Genomic DNA, 12,365 nt, shown 5'->3' on the forward strand with positions numbered 1-12,365 from the left:
CTTTTGGCCCTACAGGAACTCGACATTTCAGATGTCTCGGTCTTCGGGAAGGTCTCAGTCCTTTCGGAGTCGACATTCCAAGAGAGGGGCTGGTTTGATTCAGGTTCGGCCCAAACTCCCCAATGAAATTTTGCTGACCCATCCATGGAACGAGGATATAGGGGGTTGACTATTCCTCTTCTACCAGCAGTGGGTTGAGATCATGAATAAGTCCTTGGGACTTATTCATGATGTCTCCATGTCATTCCCAGCACAAGAAGCTGGCAGTGGAATCTACCCTGATAAGGCTATAATTGAGGGCTATAATTCCAGTACCTACACCCCAGGAAAATATGGGGTGATATTCCATCTATTTCATCGTACCCAAGAAGGAGGGTTCTTTCACCTCATCCTGGACCTCAAGAGCATCAACCTACATCTACGAGTTACTCATTTCCGCATGGAAACTCCGCACTCCATCATAATTGCCATACAACTGGGAGAGTTATTAACCTCCCTGGACCTATCCAAGGCCTACCTTCATATTCCAATCCGGTAAGACCACTAGCGTTCCTATGCTTTGTGGTGCTGGGTTGCCATAATCAGTTCAGGGCGCTGCCCTTCGGCCTGGCCACCACCCCCAGAACATTTTCCAAAATTATGGCGGTCATGGCCACGGTGCTGAGGAAAGAAGGGATCCTGGTGCACCCATATTTGGAAGACTGGTTGATCCAGGCAAAATCGTTAGAAGAGAGTCTCTGGGTGACTAGCAGGGTGACATCCTTGCTTCAGGAACTTAGTTGGGTCGTGAACATGGACAAAAACAGTCTCAAGCCCTCCCAGTTCTTAGAATACCTGGGAGTCTGGTTCAACACCAAGCAGGCGAAGGTCTTACTCCTGCCCTCGCGGATAAGGAAGTTGATGAGCCAAGTGTGTCGGTTGATGAACACGTTACGCCTCAAGATGTGGAGCTATCTTCAGGTCCTCGATTTCATGGCGTCAATCCTGGAAGTGGTACTGTGGGTGAGGGCACACATGAACCCACTCCAACACTCCCTGCTGTCACGTTGGAACCCGCTGTCTCAAGACTACTCAATTCACCTCCACCAACTGATGGAAGTATGTTCTTGATTCCAGTGGTGGCTAGAGGAAGCTCACCTGAGCAAGGGTGTAAGCCTGTCCCCACTGAACTGGCTAATTCTCACAAGGGACATGAGCCTCCGGGGTTGGGGAGGAACTGATGGCCCAGGGTCGTTGGACCAAGGAAGTGGTGCACTGGAACATAAACTACCTGGAAGCACGAGCAGTCAGATTGGCGTGTCTACAGTTCAGCTACATTCTGCAGTGTCAGGTGGTCTGCGTGATGTCCGACTACACAACAACGGTAGCCAATATCAACCGTCAGGGAGGAACCAAGAGCCAGCAAGTGACTCTGGAGATAGACCTCCTTATGGAATGGGCGGAATTGAATCTGCAGATGATCTCAGCTTCCCACATTGCAGGAAAGGACAACGTCAGAGCAGACTTCCTAAGCAGGGAGAGTCTGGATCCAGGAGAATGGACGTTGTCGGCCAGAGCCTTTCAGTTGCTGGTAGATCGCTAGAACCTTCCATCCATCAACCTGGTGGCCGCATCTCACAATGCGAAGGTCTCCTGATTCTTCAGTCGCAGAAGAGACCAGCGATCCCTAGGGATTGGCACCCTGGTTCAGATCTGACCAGAAGAGGACTTACTATACACCTTCTCTCCGTGGTCCCGGCTGGGCAGGGTCATTTGCAAGATCGAGCGCCACAGGAGATTAGTTCTTCTAGTGGCTCCGGATTGGCCCAGATGCCCGTGGTATGCAAACATGAGGAGACTTTTGGTGGAGGCCCCTCTGTGCCTTCCACTGCACAGGGACCTGTTCCAGCAAGGTCCAGTCCTTCATGAGGATCCAACTCGATTTTGTCTTATGGTTTGGCCCTTGAGTGGGATCACCTCATGAAGTGGGGATATGTGGCGACAGTTATTACCATCTTGCTCCGCTCGCGGATATTCTCAATGTCCTTAGTGTATGTACGAGTCTGGAGAGTATTTGAGGCCTGGTGTGAGGAACGCGGTGTTGCCCCTCGGACAGCCAAAATCCTTCTGGTTCTGGAATTTTTACAGGATGGGTTGAATAAAGGGTTGTCCCTTAACTCCATGAAGGTCCAGGTAGCAACTCTCTCCTGTTTCAGAGGTGAAGCGAATGGAACCCGCCTGTCGATGCATCCGAACATGGCTCATTTTCTAAAAGGGGTAAAGCACCTATGGCCACCCCTATGGTGGTGGGTTCCCTTGTGGAATCTTAATTTAGTATTGGAGGTTTTGGCAGGGTCTTCCTTTCGGTCACTATGCAGTCTGTCCTTACGCCTGTTAACCCTGAATACTTTGTTCCTGGTAGCGATATGCTCGGCTTGTCACATCCCTGAACAACAGGCATTGTTGTGTCGGGAACCATTCCTCTGGATGACCCCAGAAACATTACAACTTCATACTGTTCCATTCTTCTTGCCTAAGGTAGTCTCAGAGTTTCATGTGAATCAGTCCATCTCGTTGCCATCCCTAGATAAGAACAAGGACACAGAAGACTACCGCCTCCTCCACCATTTAAACATCAGTAGGCTTCTTTAGTAAAATAAGGTGCGGTGTCTGGAGCTTACAGAACTGGTGCGCAAGACAGACTGCTTGTTTGTCCTTCACGGTGGAAGAAGACGGGGCAAACCAGCTTCGCGGGCTACCATAGCTCGCTGGATCAAGGAGGTGATCATGTGAGCTTACGTAGAGGAAGAAAACCCATTACCCTTTCAGGTTAAAGCTCATTCCTCTAGGGTTCAGGCAGTATCCTGGCGAAAGCTAAACTAATGCCTCCCATTAACATCTGCCAAGTGGCGACTTGGTCCTCCTTGCACACCTTCTCCAAGTTCTATCGCCTGGATGTTCAGGCCCGAGAGGCCACTGCTTTTGCAAGGGCTGTGTTAACCGGACCACAGGCAGCCTCTTACCCTAATCGGGAGTAGCTTTTGTACATCCTATTGGTCCTGAGTCCATCTGGCGTCATGCTAGGAAGTGGAGAAATTACTTATCTGATCATTTTGTTTTCCTTAGTGTAGACAGATGGACTCGGCATCTTGCCCATGGTTGCCCAAGAACGATGCCAAGGAATCGCCCGTGAGGTGAATATCAATTCCAAAAGGTTACAGGTAAGCCATCGCCCAGTCCCTAGTTCAGGGCATCTATAATCTTGCTGAGATTCAGCGTTTATAGTTGGTTTAGTACAGTTACAGTTATCCATCTTTAATCAAGTTTTTAATCAATTTTTATCAAATTGTAATCAACTTTTAATCATGTTTTTCAATACTATGTCCACAATGACTTTTGAAGAGAATACTGAGGAGCTGAGGTCACTGCAGGGGTATATCTAGGGTGACGTCAGCTTTGAAACCTGACTCAGTCTCCATTTACTAGCAGGGAAGCATATAACCCATTGGTCCTGAGTCCATCTGTCTACACTAAAGAAAACAAAATTATCAGGTAAGTAATTTCTCCATTCGGTGACTTCAAGATTAATTTCCTGGGTAGTGACTCCTAATTCAAAGCCCAGCAATGTGGGCTTCTGATTTTTGGTTAAAATGGAAAACCCCAATAAAACACTCCCAAAGGGGAAATTGGGTTTCATTGTTTTAACCAGAAAATCCAGAAAAACAGGCCTACCATGGAGGTGCTCTGATGATGTCATCTGGCCACTGAAGTCAAGAAGAGGCATTGTGCAGTGGCCAGATTATGTCATTGAAGTGGGCCTGAAGAGAGGCTTGACAGGGCTGCGGCAATCCTTCCGGGTTCACAATATACCCCATCCTACTAGGGCCTGAAGAGAGGGGGAGGCCCTGAGAACATGTGTGAGTGAGAGAGAAAGTGAGAGCCAGTGAGTGTGTATATGAGAGCCTGTGTGCATGTATGTGCCTGAATGAATGCGTGTGTGAACCTGTATGTGCATGTGCAAGAATGTACATGTGTGTGTATAAGTGTGTATAAGAGACTGTGTATGTGTGGAGGCCTTTCTGCGTCTGTGTGTGAGAGAGCATGGGCATGTGTATGAAAAAGGAAGTGTGTGAGAGAATGAAGATGTGAATGGGTGTGTTTGTGTGCGTGTGCATGTGTGAGAGGATACATAGCCTTCCACCATCCTGAAGCCACATACATACAGCCTGCCACCAGTCACAAACAGCCTCCCACCTGTATTCTTTACTTCTTACACTCCTACCACCTCCACCTCTACCTCCATGTCTTCAGCAACACATACCCTGCTGCTCCCTCTAGCCACACATGTCCACACACCCTGTCACCCCTGTTTCCTTTAGCCGCATACACCCCCTGCCACCCCTGCCTAATCATACATACACAGCAGGCAACACAGCATGTAAATATTTTAAGATAAGTTAATAGGCGCCTTATTAAATTAAATCCACCTAAAAATTTGCCAAAACTTTTAACTCGCATGGTGAAAACCCTGATATTTAGTACTTGCCAAATAAACCCCTAAATTTGCAATTCATAAACCCTCCTAAGATCAGAAGCCCTAATTTTATGCCTACAGTTAAGATTATTTTTCCCAATGTACATCACTTTGCATTTGTTCACATTAAATTTCACCTATTTAGATGCCCAGTCCCAAGTCACATGGTCCTCCTGCAAATTAGCAGCTCCTCACAATCCGCTTGAGTTTTAACAACCTTGAATAATTTTATATCATCTGCAAATTTGATTATCTCACTCATTGCTCCCTTTTCCAGATAATTTATGAATATTTTAATTAGAATTCATCCCAATGCGGATTTCTGGAGCATTCCACTATTTAACTTTCAGCACTGAGTTGACCATTTAGTCGTACTCTATTTCCTGTCTTTTATTCAGTTACCATACACAGTAGGACACCCCCTCCTATTCCAGGTCTTTTTCTAATTTCTGGAAATGTCTCTCTGTTGGGATCCTGCCCGTGGCTGGACTGCAGGCAGTCCCCTACCTTTCTGCGGGATGCCGATGCCATTCTTCTGTCTTCCGCGGCCTAGCGCCGCTACCCAGACTGCTGCCGCTCCTGCTCCATCGTGGCTGGAGCCGCCGCTGGTGTCCTCTGTTTGAGCGGCAGGGAAGCCACCTCAGCCGCTGCCTGTCTCCTTCTTCTTCGCAAACAAAAAAATATTTGCCCAAATGTGAGTAGACTCAACTAAATCCACACGACAAACTCACAAAAATAATTATATCAAAGCAATTATTATATTTTTTTTAATAAATTTACAGACAAATGTCTCAAAAAATATTTTAATGGAGGAAGTAGTGGTTTCATATCATACGTAAAGGTATCATCCCGGTTTCTATTCAATGTTGTAATCATTAACTGACCACCATCTCCCTATTTTTTATATAGTGAAACTCCAAAAAACATTTTATGTAAATTGTAAATTAGAACCGTGAAAAACTCAGTTCAAACTGGATACTTCAATAGCACGGTAAAAAGTTTTTATATTTGACTGCACATAGTAAAATGTGTCCTGAAACACTTATCAAATGATTCGGTAACAAATTATTTTTCCCCAGATATGTTTTGTACTTAGCTTGAAGACTCCTAGAATTCTTATCCGATAATTCAGAAACGACTCCTTCTCCCCAACATGGCTAGGTTTCGAAATGTAATCCTTCATCGGGGGTCCAGCTCACCAAACGACAGGAAAATTGTACCGCTGTTAATGTGTTGTTCCGGGCACCGAATAAATCCATGTTGGCTCTTCCCCGATATGTCATGTCTATCCATATGGCTGATAATTTTGTTTTTAAGTATAGTTTATACCTTTTTGCCTGGCACCATCATCAGGTTCACTGATCTATAGTTTCTGGATCGACCCTGGAGTCCTATTTAAAAATTGGCATTACCTTGGCCATTCTCCAGTCTGCAAGAACTCCATGACTGACCAGGGTGAAAGGGAGTTTAAAAGGGTAATCACTTCTACCAAATGTTTTCAATGGAAAATAAGGTGTTTAGTAAACTTAAAACAGTTATTTTGTAAGATAAATGACTAGAATAAGTGTTAATTTTTCCTGTAAAAATCCAGAAACTGGCATTGATATATCTAAATTCTTAGCATCAGGAGGACGAATAGTGAAAAAATTGCAAATAGCAATTGTGAAACAAGTAAATAGGAGATATTTGGAAAACAAAGAAAATATTTGGCACAGCCTGAGAGCGCAGGAGAATAAACAGTCATAAATGTTAAACACCACCAAAAGACATGCCTACGAACACCATTTCACCCAAATACTTAAAGTGCCTTTTATTCGCCTCCGGCAATCCTCAGATTCAAACGTATTTATTTCTGCTCCAGTTTGCCTTAAGTCCAGGCAGAAGCACTGCTTTAGTTGTGCAGCTTCCATTACTTTCAATGACCCTTTTAAAACCTTTCCTTGCATTTTGAAAAAATATAAAAACTGTCTGGAACAAACCTTCTTCTTTGCTCTATCAGATGATACAAAAACTGAACCAACCTTCCCTTATTTTCAAACACTGGTTAAAAATTTCCATGCCATGTTTCCTGCTGGTGATCACTGTGCTTTCCTACTAAAAACCACTTTGACCTACACTCAATTCGACATTACCTCTACAACTGTCCCATCAACTCTCTCATCCTAATCAGAGTCTTTTTCTCCACTCTTTGAATTCACAACTTCATATCCACTTTCACTTGTTTTGTTACATTTCACACAAAACACTTGTACTTCAAATACTTTCTTTTTTTTTTAAATTTATTTTTTCCTAGCGTGTAGCAGATGGATTCAGGACCAATGGGTATAGTGTACTCCTGTTAGCAGTTGGAGACGGATCAGATTTCAATCTGACGTCAGCTCCTAGTACATATACCCCTGGAGGAAGTGCAGCTCTCCAGTATTTTCCATCTCCATAGCAGTTAGGGACTATCTGCACGCTCTCGCAGCGTTTGAACCAAATCCAAAGAAGAAAACCAAAATTAAAGGGGAAAACCTACCTGAAGACGAGCCCCTCTCTCCTGTGATGATACCCTCGGGTCCCTCCCCCAGTTGAGATTCCCGAGGTGATTTCCGTGGTCCCTCGGAGGTGAGCCTCGGTCCGGCGGCCGAATCGTGGCGAGGACCTAGCACCCGATCCTCAGGCGCGGCTGAGAGGCAGCGGGTGCACCCCTCGAGTGCGGCGGTGAAGGTATTTGCCCTCTCCCCCCGCAGCCGGAGACCGCCCGGAACGAAGCCGGGAAGCGCCGAAGACAAGGTAAGGTGGAAATCTTCTGTTTGAATCCGGTCTCTGAGGATCGAGGAGGAGCACAGGTCACCGATCAGAACCAGTGCTACCGGGTTGATCCGCCCTAGCAGGGCCAGGCCCTGGCTATTTCCAAGGGTCTGCCCACGTGGAGACCCTCCGAGGAGGTCGCCATATTACCCGCATGCTCGCCATCGCCATCTTGGCCCTATTCGCCGTGCTGCCCGCCGTTCGATCCAAGCGCACAAATCGAGCTAAGCGCACAAAAATCCTTGTGCGTATAAACTTACGCGCACATAAAACCTTGCGGGCATAAGTTGCACGCACAGAGCCGGGCGCATATCTACGGCTAGGCACATATCTGCGCGCACATCTCAGGCGCACTGGAGCGCACAAGAGCTTACGCATCCACAGACATGGCACCTCCAGAAACAGGAATAAAAGCTCAAGGCCTCTGCCCTGCATGCCACATCAGAGCCGCACAGAGCGAGGAGGCGACGCCCTGTGTAATTTTATTATCTTGATTTTTAACTTTACGTAGATTTTCTTTAACAGTATTAGTCAACTCAGCTACTGCCTTATGCAGAGTCATTATTGCTTTCCATATGATCTCTAACGATATTTTTTCAGGCGTTTCCAAATGCAAAGGCTGGAGAACTTGTAATTCAGATTCTTTTCTCCCTACCTCAGAAGGGCAACTCTACCCATTCGAATGCAGTCCTTCCTCGCTCCGGCCCATGGAGCCTTGCAACTGCGGGCTCTCTGAAGCACTCAGCCCACCGGCTGTGCTTCTCGTGGCTACCGGGGTCCTTGGAGACAGCTGTTCCGTCTGCGTTCTCCGCTGTATTTCCCCCGTTCCAACAAGGGGGCCTGATGAGGGAGCTGGTATAGTTGGCACTCCGGGACTGAGGGATATTTCAATAGGCCTGGAGTCTACCGGCTGCTTTCTGCTAGTATCTCCAGCGGCCCCTCCTACCGGTTCAGGCTGCATGGATCTTCCGAAGGCCTCCTCGATCCTGGGTTGTCTCGCCATCACAGTCGGAGTTGAGGTAATATTTTCCCGAATCCTAGCCTTTCGTTTTGTGTGCAACATATTTTAAAGGCAATAAAGTCAAGCAGAAACATTTCAAATACTTTCTATATGCATGAAAACACTTTCTCATATTTATACTTTCGTCTTCTCTCTCACACAGCACACATGTATGTCACAATACTGTAAGAGATTAGAAGACGCAGACAATAGTGTCAAACAGGAACCATTGTGGCAGCAGGAGGAAAAGAGGGAGAAAACCACAGATCAAGTAAGACTTGTGACAGCATAGTAGGCAAGCACAGATGGACAGACTCGATGGTCCATGAGGTACCAAAATCTTGTACACTTCTATGTACTGCTACAATCCCTATCACACAAGCTATTGTACACATATATCGCTCATATTCCTTCTTCACATTGAATATCAACCTATAATTTACCACTCATATCTTTTCTGCCATACAAAGCACTTCTGAATACATGGCATATAAAAAGTAAAAACACACAAGAAATATACTAAATGTATAACATGTGTAAAGCCTGGTCTGATAGTACCAGATAAAAGACCAGGAAGCACTCCTCAAACACAGTCTCTGAAATCCAAACTTTCCAGGCTGTTTTTTTTAAATTAATTTCTAGGATTCCCTGAGCAAGGAAAAGTATTCTCTTCTATGCCCTGTGCATTGCATTTAGTAAATCCCATAGTAAAGTCAATAGTAAACAGCACTAATAATTACAGCAGCAATAATTTCGCTGGAAGCATCAGATGGTTTCCAATGTACCCAGGGCCGGTGAAAGGGGATTAGGCACCCTAGGCACCTTCTGCCTTGTGCCCGTCCCCCCCTCATTATGCTGCCACCCCCATTAGGGGACACAAACCATTTGGGGCTGCAAGTAGTGGTGCCACTGCGGCAAAGAGGAGTGGAGATTGGCTCACGCCCAGGGGCGGCTCAAAGCAATGTGCCACCTGAGGCGGGGACCACATACCGCCCCTCAAATTTAAATAAAATAACCTCCCCAAGACTCAAGAAAACTCCTGGTGGTCCAACGGGAGGCCTGGGAGCAATCTTCCATTCCTGGGCCGTCAGCTGCCACTAAGCAAAATGGCTCCAGTGGCTCCAGGAGCAATGGATGGCCCGTGCCATTTTCTAAGATTTCCTAATAGATAGGGAAAGCTCCTTTTTGCTCAATTTAGTCCATGCAGAAACATCGCAATCACTCCTACTTCTCCTGAAACTCTTCTTCCTTCTCTTTACTTACTGTACTTGGTGAGCACCTTTATACTCCTCTTCCTGAATCTTCTTGAGATGATAGGGAGCCTACTTCCTGGTCTAGGCAACTCCTTCTTTCCCCTTCACTCCCTCACCCAGGAGTGAATGAGAACCCACTCCCCTTCAGAACTCCTCACAGTTCCCTCATGTTCTCAGGCATTTTTAAATTTTGGCATGCATGTGAGTCTTCCCTTACTGCTGCATGCTTATGCCTTTAAAATCTGTCTGAATATGACTGTGTTTTTCCACCAGGAATACAAACTTTCTGTTCTTTCTCTTTTTTTCCTATTGAATCCTATGGAGTTGGGCCATGTATAGTAAGTAGTTTGGAGCTTATTTAAATAGGTGGGATAGTGACAATAGCGTGAGCAAGTGTTTTTGGCTTTCAGCACTTCCTTCAACTTGACATTACAGTTGAAATATTGCCTGGTGTGCTTCCTCTGTCAATACTGTTGACATCAGGAGAAAAACTCTGCATAACAAAAAAGAGATAATAAGGCTCATACATATTTTAATAAAGCTGATAAGGTATTTCCCGATTTCAAACAGGGGTCAATATAAAAAACCAAAGTAAAGGGAGTTTAATCACTTCTCCAGGACACACTGGACCTCTGAAACACGTGTGTGTTTGGGGTGGCTGGAGGGCCTTAAACATAGGATATAATCGTTTGTATTCAATAAAGTTGCTGAATATCTTTCAGCCAGAAATATTTTAAACCCTAAACACGGGTGAATTCAGTTCACTACGAGAGATGTACATATCAGTGCTACCCTACAATCAGAGAAATAAGTGATGCAAACATGTTATGGATCTGTGCCACATATTGCAATAAATGATCTTTTATTATTATTGATTTCTGATCATTTGATATTCCACCTTTCACCAAAGTTGGTCTCAAGGCAGAGTACAATAAGTTTAATAAATTTCACATTTCACAGTATGAAAAATCTATTGGAAACTATGTTTTGGGTGTTGTTTTAAAAACATTTTTCAGATACATCAGCGAAAAGAGAAAGGTCCAAAGTGGTATAGTGAAATTGAAAGGTGGTAATGATCAATGTGTGGAGAGAGACGAAGAAATGGCAGAAATATTAAACGAATACTTCAGCTCTGTGTTCACTAAAGAAGACCCTGGAGAAGGACCATCTCTACACAACAAGAAACTGGAGGGAAGTGGAATGGATGAAAATCCTTTTACAGTAGAAAATGTGTGGGAAGAGCTAAAGGACCTGAAAGTGGACAAAGCCATGGGGCCTGATGGGATTCATCCAAGGATATTGAGGGAGCTCAGAGATGTTCTGGCAGCTCCACTGTGTGACCTGTTCAATAGATCCCTAGAAACGGGAGTGGTGCCGAGTGATTGGAGAAGAGCGGTGGTGGTCCCGCTCACAAGAGTGGGAACAGGGAGGAGGCTGGCAACTACAGACCGGTTAGCCTCACTTCGGTGGTGGGAAAAGTAATGGAGTCACTGCTGAAAGAGAGAATAGTGAACTATCTACAGTCTGGAGAATTGATGGACCAGATGTTGTGCTCCGGGTGTGGATCCTTGGGCCGACCGGCAATATGGGATGGTCGGAAGGCAGACACACACAGTGCGGGATGGATCTTCACCTGGAAACCCGTGACCCCACCAGAGGAGCTGTTAGGGCCCGGGTCGCTAGGACTTAGGTGGCTTCGCCCTGGAAGTCCGAGGTCCCCCCAGGAGGAGCCCGTAGGGACCCGGACCGCTGGGACTTAGGAGAGTGACTGGCGTGAGGGAAAACCGAGGACGGACAGAAGTCTGGACTGGTAGCTGAAGACAGGAACGAGGAGGTGTGCCGGAGTCTGGGTATGCAGCAAGTAGTGGCTCCAAGAAGCGAGCCAGAGTCGAGGCAGGCAGTGAACAGGCCGAGACGTGAAACCAACCAGGGTCAAGGCAGGCAGCAGGCAGGCAGAATCGTGAGACAAACCAGGATCAAGGCAGGCAGCAGGCAGGCAGAATCGTGAGACAAACCAGGATCTAGGCAGGCAGCAGGCAGGCAGAATCGTGAGACAAACCAGGATCAAGGCAGGCAGTAGGCAGGCAGAATCGTGAGACAAACCAGGATCAAGGCAGGCAGCAGGCAGGCAGAATTGTGAGACAAACCAGGATCAAGACACGCAGGATAGCAGCAACTAACTCTCTCCAAGGAGTGACCACGTTGCAAGGCAAAGCAAAGAAGAAAGCTGCGGGTTTAAATCCCCCTCCGGGGCTGACGTCAGAAGGAGGGCGGATCGGCACATCCGGGTGCTGGGAGCTCAAAAGGACAGCCCTCGCGCGCGCGCGCATTCCCCCGCAGGGGGCGGAGCTATCCTCGGGCTTGCCGGCGTCCCCACGAGGAGGACGCCGCTGCCATGCGGCCAGGCCGGCCCGGAATCGCGCGGCTCGCGGCGCAGGGAGGAGACCCGCGGGGAAGGTAAGAGCCCTGGTCGCTGCGTAAGCGACTGGGGTCGCAACAGTACCCCCTTTCTTACGGCCCCTCCTCAGGGGACCCGGCTTACCGGGATTGTCCTGATGGAAGCGAGCTAACAGCGATTTGTCCAGAATGTTCCGAGCTGGCTCCCAGGAATCCTCTTCAGGACCGCAACCCTCCCATGCCAACAGGTATTCCCAGCGACGAGCCCGGAAACGAACATCTAGTACTTCGCGTACCTGATAGGTAGGTTCTTCATTAGAGGGGGATGATACAGCATCAGTCGAGGGTTGATGGAAACGGGAGAGTACTACTGGCTTCAGTAGAGAGACATGGAACACGTTGTGGACAC

The 12,365-nt window shown here is 46.9% G+C and overlaps 1 protein-coding gene across 1 annotated transcript in view; it reads left to right on the forward strand.

Annotated features, from left to right (window-relative positions):
- Nucleotides 1-12,365, forward strand: part of FAM167A (family with sequence similarity 167 member A) — a 74,228-nt gene that overhangs the window by 11,914 nt on the left and 49,949 nt on the right. The gene's annotated exons all lie outside the window — the stretch shown is intronic.

Source organism: Rhinatrema bivittatum, chromosome 3, assembly GCF_901001135.1.
Source record: "Rhinatrema bivittatum chromosome 3, aRhiBiv1.1, whole genome shotgun sequence".
In the NCBI taxonomy this organism is placed as follows: Eukaryota; Metazoa; Chordata; class Amphibia; order Gymnophiona; family Rhinatrematidae; genus Rhinatrema; species Rhinatrema bivittatum.